At 47.5% G+C, this 7,609-nt stretch overlaps 1 pseudogene; it reads left to right on the top strand.

The window, feature by feature from the left end:
- The first annotated feature begins 245 nt into the window (after window positions 1-245).
- Window positions 246-7,609, top strand: part of LOC135891603 (bromodomain-containing protein 4-like) — a 141,475-nt pseudogene continuing 134,111 nt past the window's right edge.

Here is a 7,609-nt window from a genome sequence, read left to right as displayed (position 1 = left end):
AAGCAGGCCACGGGCCTTATGAAATCTAGTGGGCTGTGTATGGCCCGTGGGTCATAGGTTGAGCATCCCTGGGTTAGAGTAATCAGTAAAGTTCAGTGATTAGAAGTAAGAGGCATGAAAAAGCTTATCAAAGCTTTGCATTTATCCTATAATAGTACCTGTAAATATGCACTTTATGTACCAGCACTGTTGGATTTTTCCAGGTTCTAAACTGATATTTCTCTCTCTGATTTCCACAGGATTATTATAAGATTATTAAAACTCCTATGGACATGGGAACAATAAGGAAACGTTTGGAGAATAACTACTACTGGAATGCTCAAGAATGTATCCAGGACTTTAATACAATGTTTACAAATTGTTACATCTACAATAAGGTATATGACTTTATGAATTTGGGCCTGCCAAACGAATGTACTGTAATCATTGCACCACTTCAGATCTGCATGTGGTTGGTTCAGATGTTACTTATTATAACAATCCTTAAATGTAACTGAATCCAGATTAACAGTTAGTTTCTTGAGAACTGTGGATACTAATAATTTGATAGCCGTTTAGGCCCCTCTTGCCTTTATGCAATGAAAAGACAAGACAGACCTATCTTCCTGATATTCTCTCAGATGAGTTAATAGTGGATATTGGCATTTAAATATCTATGGTTAAGAGGCCGGAGACTGCTGGGGGGTGAGGCTACATGCTTGGTGGTAGGAAGGAGGTGAGAAGTGGAATGCTGCAATGAATCCTTTGGGCCCAGTTGTGTTCTTACTATAGCGCTATGCGATTCCCCCTTGCACAGTGTGCACTGTTCTGCATGCCATTTTACAGGGGGGCTATCAAGGAATTAAAAAAGATACAGAGAGCAGAAAAGATCTCTAGGGTGGCAGGGAGTGGGGTGTTTATAATTGAGGATAGGTCGGGAAAAGAATTGATTTATGCTTCTAAAACTGAAATAGGGGACATGGCTGAGTTGTGAAACTATGAGGTAGAGAGAAGATGGAGGCCACCAAACTGTTGGAGAAGGTAATAGTCTTAAGAACAAGGAGCTGTGAACGGGATCTGGGACTAAGTGTTAAGAGACGCTTCCTTAGAGTGAGTTATTAACTTGTAGGTTCCATAGGCAGCGAAGAAGCTGTGTGACCCCCACAGGATTTTGTTCATTTGTTCAAAGATCTAGTGTGATCCTCCCACTACACTACACTTCCCTTCCTCCTCTTGCCCTTAGTACACACTCCTCCTTCCCCATCATTGGCACCAAGACTTCCTGCCTCCTCTCCTCTTCCTGCCCAAGTGCCCCATCCGCTCTTGTCTTCTAACCTCCCTTACATCTGCTCTCACCCTTTTCTCACTCTTATCATCCTCTCTTTCATCGCATTCCTTTTCCCTGACAATGCAAGCATGTTTAGGCCTCCCTATCTTCCCCCTCAGACCATGGTCCAATCTCTCTTCTCACCTTCATCTCCAAACTCATTAAACATTCTATCTGCAACTGCTGTTTGGAGTTTTTCTTCCAGTTCTGTTGTTGACCCTCCAAACTGGCTTCTGCCCTCTGCACTTCACTGAAATTGCACAGTAAAGTCTCTAATGACCTTTCCATGGCCAAAACTCAGTTTCTGTACTCTTTCTTTATCCTCCTTGACCTCTCGGCAGCTTTAGACACCATCAACCACTCCTTACGTCTGGAAATTTTCCCCTTTGTTGGCTTTTCATGATTCTGTCTTCTCATGGTTCTTTTTTCCTTAGACTGCTCGTTCATATTTTCTTCTGCTGTTGTCCCTCAAGGCTTCCTCCTAGGTCTTTCTCTTTTTCTCCCTCAACACTCTAGGCATTCTATCTGCAAACATGGTTTTAGTTATGATCTTTATGCTCATGACTCACAAACTTACCTCTCCACTGATATATTATCTCTTTTTATCCAGTCTAGTATCTCAACCTGTTTTTCTGACATCTCTTCATGGAAGTCCAGTCATCATCTTAACCTTAACATGGCCAAAACTCAGTTCTTGATCTTTCCTTTCAAGCCCTCCACATTCCCTCTTCCTCCCAGGCACTCAGGCCCATAACCTGGGTGTAAGCTTTTGACTCTGCCCTGTCACTGGACCCACACATTCAGTCATGGGTGGGGGGTGGAGGCCCCCCCCCCCAAGCCTTGGGTGGTGGGTGGAGACCCTCTTCTCTCCCCCGCCCCCCAAAGCCTTGGGTTGGCCGAAGCTGTGCCGTGCTTCCCCCTCCCCGGACCCAACCCGCCCAGGGGAAAAGTGTCTGATATGCCCCATGCAAGTTCCAGAGCAGCTGAGGAGGTGGTATGTGCCTCCTCAGGCGCCCTGGAACCTGCATGGGGCATAATAAAGCAAAAACTTCGCTGACAAACCCTGCAACCAGGAGTCCGGCAGCCCGGGCTGGCATGCAGAGCTTCCCTGGCCTATTATACCCTCCACCCATGAATTCAGTTCTTTTTTTAAATATTGCTGTTTTCTTGCACATCTTTAAAATATGACCTCTGTCCACACAGCCAAAACTTTCACCCAAGCCCTCATCATTCATGTCTTGACAACTGCAGTCTCCCCTCTTCTGCCCTTAACTGCTGCTGCCTGCTTCCATGAGGAGCTGCTGCTAAAATGATCATCTTGGCTTGTTGCTCTGACGATATCAGCTCTTGTTGATTCCTCACGTTGACACCACCTTCACCTGTGCATCACATACAGGTTTCTTGTCTTCATCTTTAAGGATGTTCCTAACTTAGCCCCATCCATACCAAACTCATCTAGTAATATTATCAGCATATTCATAAAATATCAGGGTTGGAAGGGACCTCAGGAGGTCATGTAGTCCAACTCCCTGTTCAAAGCAGGACCAATCCCCAACTAAATCATCCCAGCCAGGGCTGTCAAGCCTGAACTTAAAAACATCTAAGGAAGGAGATTCCACCACCTCCCTAGTAACCCATTCCAGTGCTTCACTGCCCTCCTAGTGAAAAAGTTTTCCTAATATCCCCTCTGCAACTTGAGACCATTACTCCTTGTTCTGTCATCTGGTACCACTGAGAACAGTCTAGTCCATCCTCTTTGGAACCCCCTTTCAGGTAGTTGAAAGCAGCTATCAAATCCCCCCTCATTCTTCTCTTCTGCAGACTAAACAATCGCAGTTCCCTCAGCCTCTCCTCATAAGTCATATGCTTCAGCCCCCTAATCATTTTTGTTGCCCTCCGCTGGACTCTTTCCAATTTTTCTTGGCAACAAGGGCACACTGTTGACTCATATCCAGGTTTTCGTTTACTGTAACCCCTAGATCCTTTTCTGCAGAACTGCTGCCTAGCCACTCTGTCCCTAGTCTGGAGCAGTGCATGGGATTCTTCGGTCCTAAGTGCAGGACTCTACACTTGTCCTTGTTGAACCTCATCAAATTTCTTTTGGCCCAGTCCTCTGATTTGTCTCGCTCCCTCTGTATCCTATCCCTACCTTCCAGCATATCTACCAGTCCTCCCAGTTTAGTGTCATCTACAGACTTGCTGAGGGTGCAATCCACGCCATCCTCCAGATCATTAATGAAGATATTGAACAAAACCGGCCCCAGGACCGACCCTTGGGGCACTCCACTTGATACTGGCTGCCAACTACACCTGGAGCCATTGATCACTACCCGTTGAGCCCGACGATTTAGCCAGCTTTCTATCCACCTTATAGTCCATTCATCCAGCCCATACTTCTTTAACTTGCTGGCAAGAATACTGTGGGAGACAGTGTCAAAAACTTTGCTAAAGTCAAGGAATAACACGTCCACTGCTTTCCCCTCATCCACAGAGCCAGTTATCTCATCATAGAAGGCAATTAGGTTAGTTAGGCATGACTTGCCCTTGGTGAATCCATGCTGACTGTTCCTGATCACTTTCCTCTCCTCTAAGTGCTTCAGAATTGATGCCTTGAGGACCTGCTCCTTGATTTTTCCATGGACTGAGGTGAGGCTGACCGGCCTGTAGTTCCCTGGATCCTCCTCCTCCCCTTTTTTAAAGATGGGCACTACATTAGCCTTCTTCCAATCATCCGGGACCTCCCCCGATCGCCATGAGTTTTCAAAGATAATGGCCAGTGGCTCTGCAATCACATCCGCCAATTCCTTTAGCAGTGTATCCGGCCCCATGGACTTGTGCTCATCCAGCTTTTCTAAATAGTCCTGAACCACTTCTTTCTCCACAGAGGGCTGGTCACCTCCTCCCCATAGTGTGCTGCCCAGTGCAGTAGTCTGGGAGCTGACCTTTTTCGTGAAGACCGAGGCAAAAAAAGCATTGAGTACATTAGCTTTTTCCACATACTCTGTCACTAGATTGCCTCCCCCATTCAGTAAGGGGCCCACACTTTCCTTGACCACCTTCTTGTTGCTAACATACCTGTAGAAACCCTTCTTGTTATTCTTAACATACCTTGCTAGCTGCAACTCCAAGTGTGATTTGGCCTTCCTGATTTCACTCTTGCATGCCTTAGCGATATTTTTATACTCCTCCCTGGTCATTTGTCCAATCTTCCACTTCTTGTAAGCTTCTTTTTTGTGTTTAAGATCAGCAAGGATTTCACTGTTAAGCCAAGCTGGTCGCCTGCCATATTTGCTATTCTTTCTATACATCGGGATGGTTTGTTCCTGCAACCTCAATAAGGATTCTTTAAAATACAGTCAGCTCCCCAGGACTCCTTTCCCCCTCATGTTGTTCTCCCAGGGGATCCTGCCCATCAGTTCCCTGAGGGAGTCAAAGTCTGCTTTTCTGAAGTCCAGGGTCCTTATTCTGCTGTTCTTCTTTCTTCCTTGTGTCAGGATCCTGAACTCGACCATCTCATGGTCACTGCCTCCCAGGTTCCCATCCACTTTGCTTCCCCTACAAATTCTTCCCTGTTTGTGAGAAGCAGGTCAAGAAGAGCTCTACCCCTAGTTGGTTCCTCCAGCACTTGCACCAGGAAATTGTCTCCTACACTTTCCAAAAACTTCCTGGATTGTCTGTGCACTGGTGTATTGCTCTCCCAGCAGATATCGGGGTGATTGAAGTCCCCCATGAGAACCAGGGCCTGTGATCTAGTAACTTCTCTTAGTTGCCGGAAGAAAGCCTCGTCCACCTCATCCCCCTGATCTGGTGGTCTATAGCAGATTACCTTCACGACATCACCCTTGTTGCTCACACTTCTAAACTTAATCCAGAGACTCTCCGGTTTTTCTGCAGTTTCATACCGGAGCTCTGAGCAGTCATACTGCTCTCTTACATACAATGCAACTCCCCCACCTTTTCTGCCCTGCCTGTCCTTCCTGAACAGTTTATATCCATCCATGACAGTACTCCAGTCATGTGAGTTATCCCACCAAGTCTCTGTTATTCCAATCACATCATAGTTCCTTGACTGTGCCAGGACTTCCAGTTCTTCCTGCTTGTTTCCCAGGTTTCTTGCATTTGTGTATAGGCACTTATGATAACTCGCTGATCGTCCTGCTTTCTCAGTTTGAGGCAGGAGTCCTCCCCTCTTGCACTCTCCTGCTCGTGCTTCCTCCCGGTATCCCATTTCCCCACTTACTTCAGGGCTTTGGTCTCCTTCCCCCGGTGAACCTAGTTTAAAGCCCTCCTCACTAGGTTAGCCAGCCTGCTTGCGAAGATGCTGTTCCCTCTCTTAGTTAGGTGGAGCCCGTCTCTGCCTAGCAATCCTTTTTCTTGGAACACCATCCCATGGTCAAAGAATCCAAAGCCTTCTCTCTGACACCACCTGCGTAGCCATTTGTTGACTTCTACGATTCAACAATCTCTACATGGGCCTTTTCCTTCCACAGGGAGGATGGACGAGAACACCACTTGCACCTCAAATTCCTTTATGCTTCTTCCCAGAGCCACGTAGTCTGCAGTGATCTGCTCAAGGTCATTCTTGGTAGTATCATTGGTGCCCACGTGGAGAAGCAGGAAGGGGTAGTGATCCGAGGGCTTGATGAGTCTCGGCAGTCTCTCTGTCACATCGTGAATCCTAGCTCCTGGCAAGCAGCAGACCTCTCAGTTTTCTCGGTCAGGGCGGCAGATAGATGACTCAGTCCCCCTTAGGAGGAAGTCCCCGACCACCCCCCCCCCCGCCTCCTTCTCTTGGGAGTGGTGGTTGTGGAACCTCCGTCCGTAGGACAGTGCATCTCATGCCTTCTAATCTGTGGAGTCTCCTTCTGCTCTCTTCCCTTGGATGTATCATCTAGTCCACTCTCTGCATTAGTACCTGTGGAGAGAACATGAAAACGGTTGCTCACCTGTATCTGCATTGCTGGTACATGGATGCTCCTCTTTCTTCTTCTGGAGGTCACATGCTGCCAATTTTCTTCACCGTCCTTCTGTCCCCACTGTGCAGCCTGCTCTGATTCTTCAGAATGTTGTGCCCGCAGAAGCATATCCTGACCTTTGTCCAGGAAATCTTTGTTTTCTCTTATGCAGTGCAGTGTTGATACTTGTTTCTCCAGTCCTTGAACCTTCTCTTTCAGTATGGAGACCAGCTTGCACTTTGTACAGACAAAGTCGCTTCTGTCCTGTGGAAGAAAGATAAACAGCTGATGTGCCATGATCACTCACCATCCATATTACCTCCCTTCTAAGAGCTTCCTTAGCTGTTGCAGTAACTACTCAGAGAAGCCTGCAAGATGAAAGCCTCAGTGGGCTCTCCCCAGGTGAACTGCCAGTCAAACTTCCTCTGTTAGCCTCTCCGCTGTTCACCACTCAGCTGGTTCGCAACTGGCTTCCTTTTTTATAATGACCCTTTCCTTCTCACTGCCAGAATTCCCAGCCTTTGCTGCCCACCAGTCAGCTTCTTCCTTAAACATCTCTATGCTTTCTCCCATAATTCCCCTTATGAGTGGGTAAAATTCCCTGATAAAATCCAAAGAGCCATTGCCATATTGTCCTTCAGATCCCTCCTTAACACTCACCTGCCATGATGCCTACAAAATGCAGCCTGCTGATCATACCACTAGCAGGTGACAAACTGGGATTATTCCACTTCCTTTCTTTTCCCACTCCCTACTTCTGTTTCCAGTTGAGAAACCAAATTACAGTGCAGCAACAAAGCTGTCCTTCACCATACTCATTTGTCTGTACGTTGTATTCACATCTCTCTACCCATCATCTGTTTGTGCTGTCTTTAGAATGTAAGCCCTTCAGTGCAAGGATAATGTATCTCTCTTTTCTGTTTGTTCAGCATCCAGTGTCGTAGGGCCATAGGCCTTTGGATATGATCATAATATAAATACCACTACTACTACTCCTAATGTAAACATTTAAAAAAGAAACATTAGAGGAACCACTTGGTTGGGATCCAGAAGTATTAGAGCAGAGGTCCCCAAAGTGTGGGGTGAGCTCCCCTAAGGGGTGTGGATGACTGTCTGGGGGGGGGCAGGGCGGGGCCTGGGCCAGCCCCCACGGGGGCAGGGAGGGAGTGCCATCCAGCCCCTGACTGTCCCCAGCTCTGCTCTGCTCCGCCCCCTAGCTACATCCCCAGTTCCCAGCCCCACATGTGTGCCTGGCCCCATCCCCAGCCTTGCCCGGTGGCCCCAGCTCCATTCCCAGGCTGAGGCTGAGGCTGGGGGCAAGGCCTGGAGTGGAGCCACACCCAACCGT

Source organism: Emys orbicularis, chromosome 19 (assembly GCF_028017835.1).
Source record: "Emys orbicularis isolate rEmyOrb1 chromosome 19, rEmyOrb1.hap1, whole genome shotgun sequence".
Classification (NCBI taxonomy): Eukaryota; Metazoa; Chordata; order Testudines; family Emydidae; genus Emys; species Emys orbicularis.
Note: the sequence above shows the minus strand (reverse complement) of the source record. Positions and strands in the feature narration are given on the sequence as shown.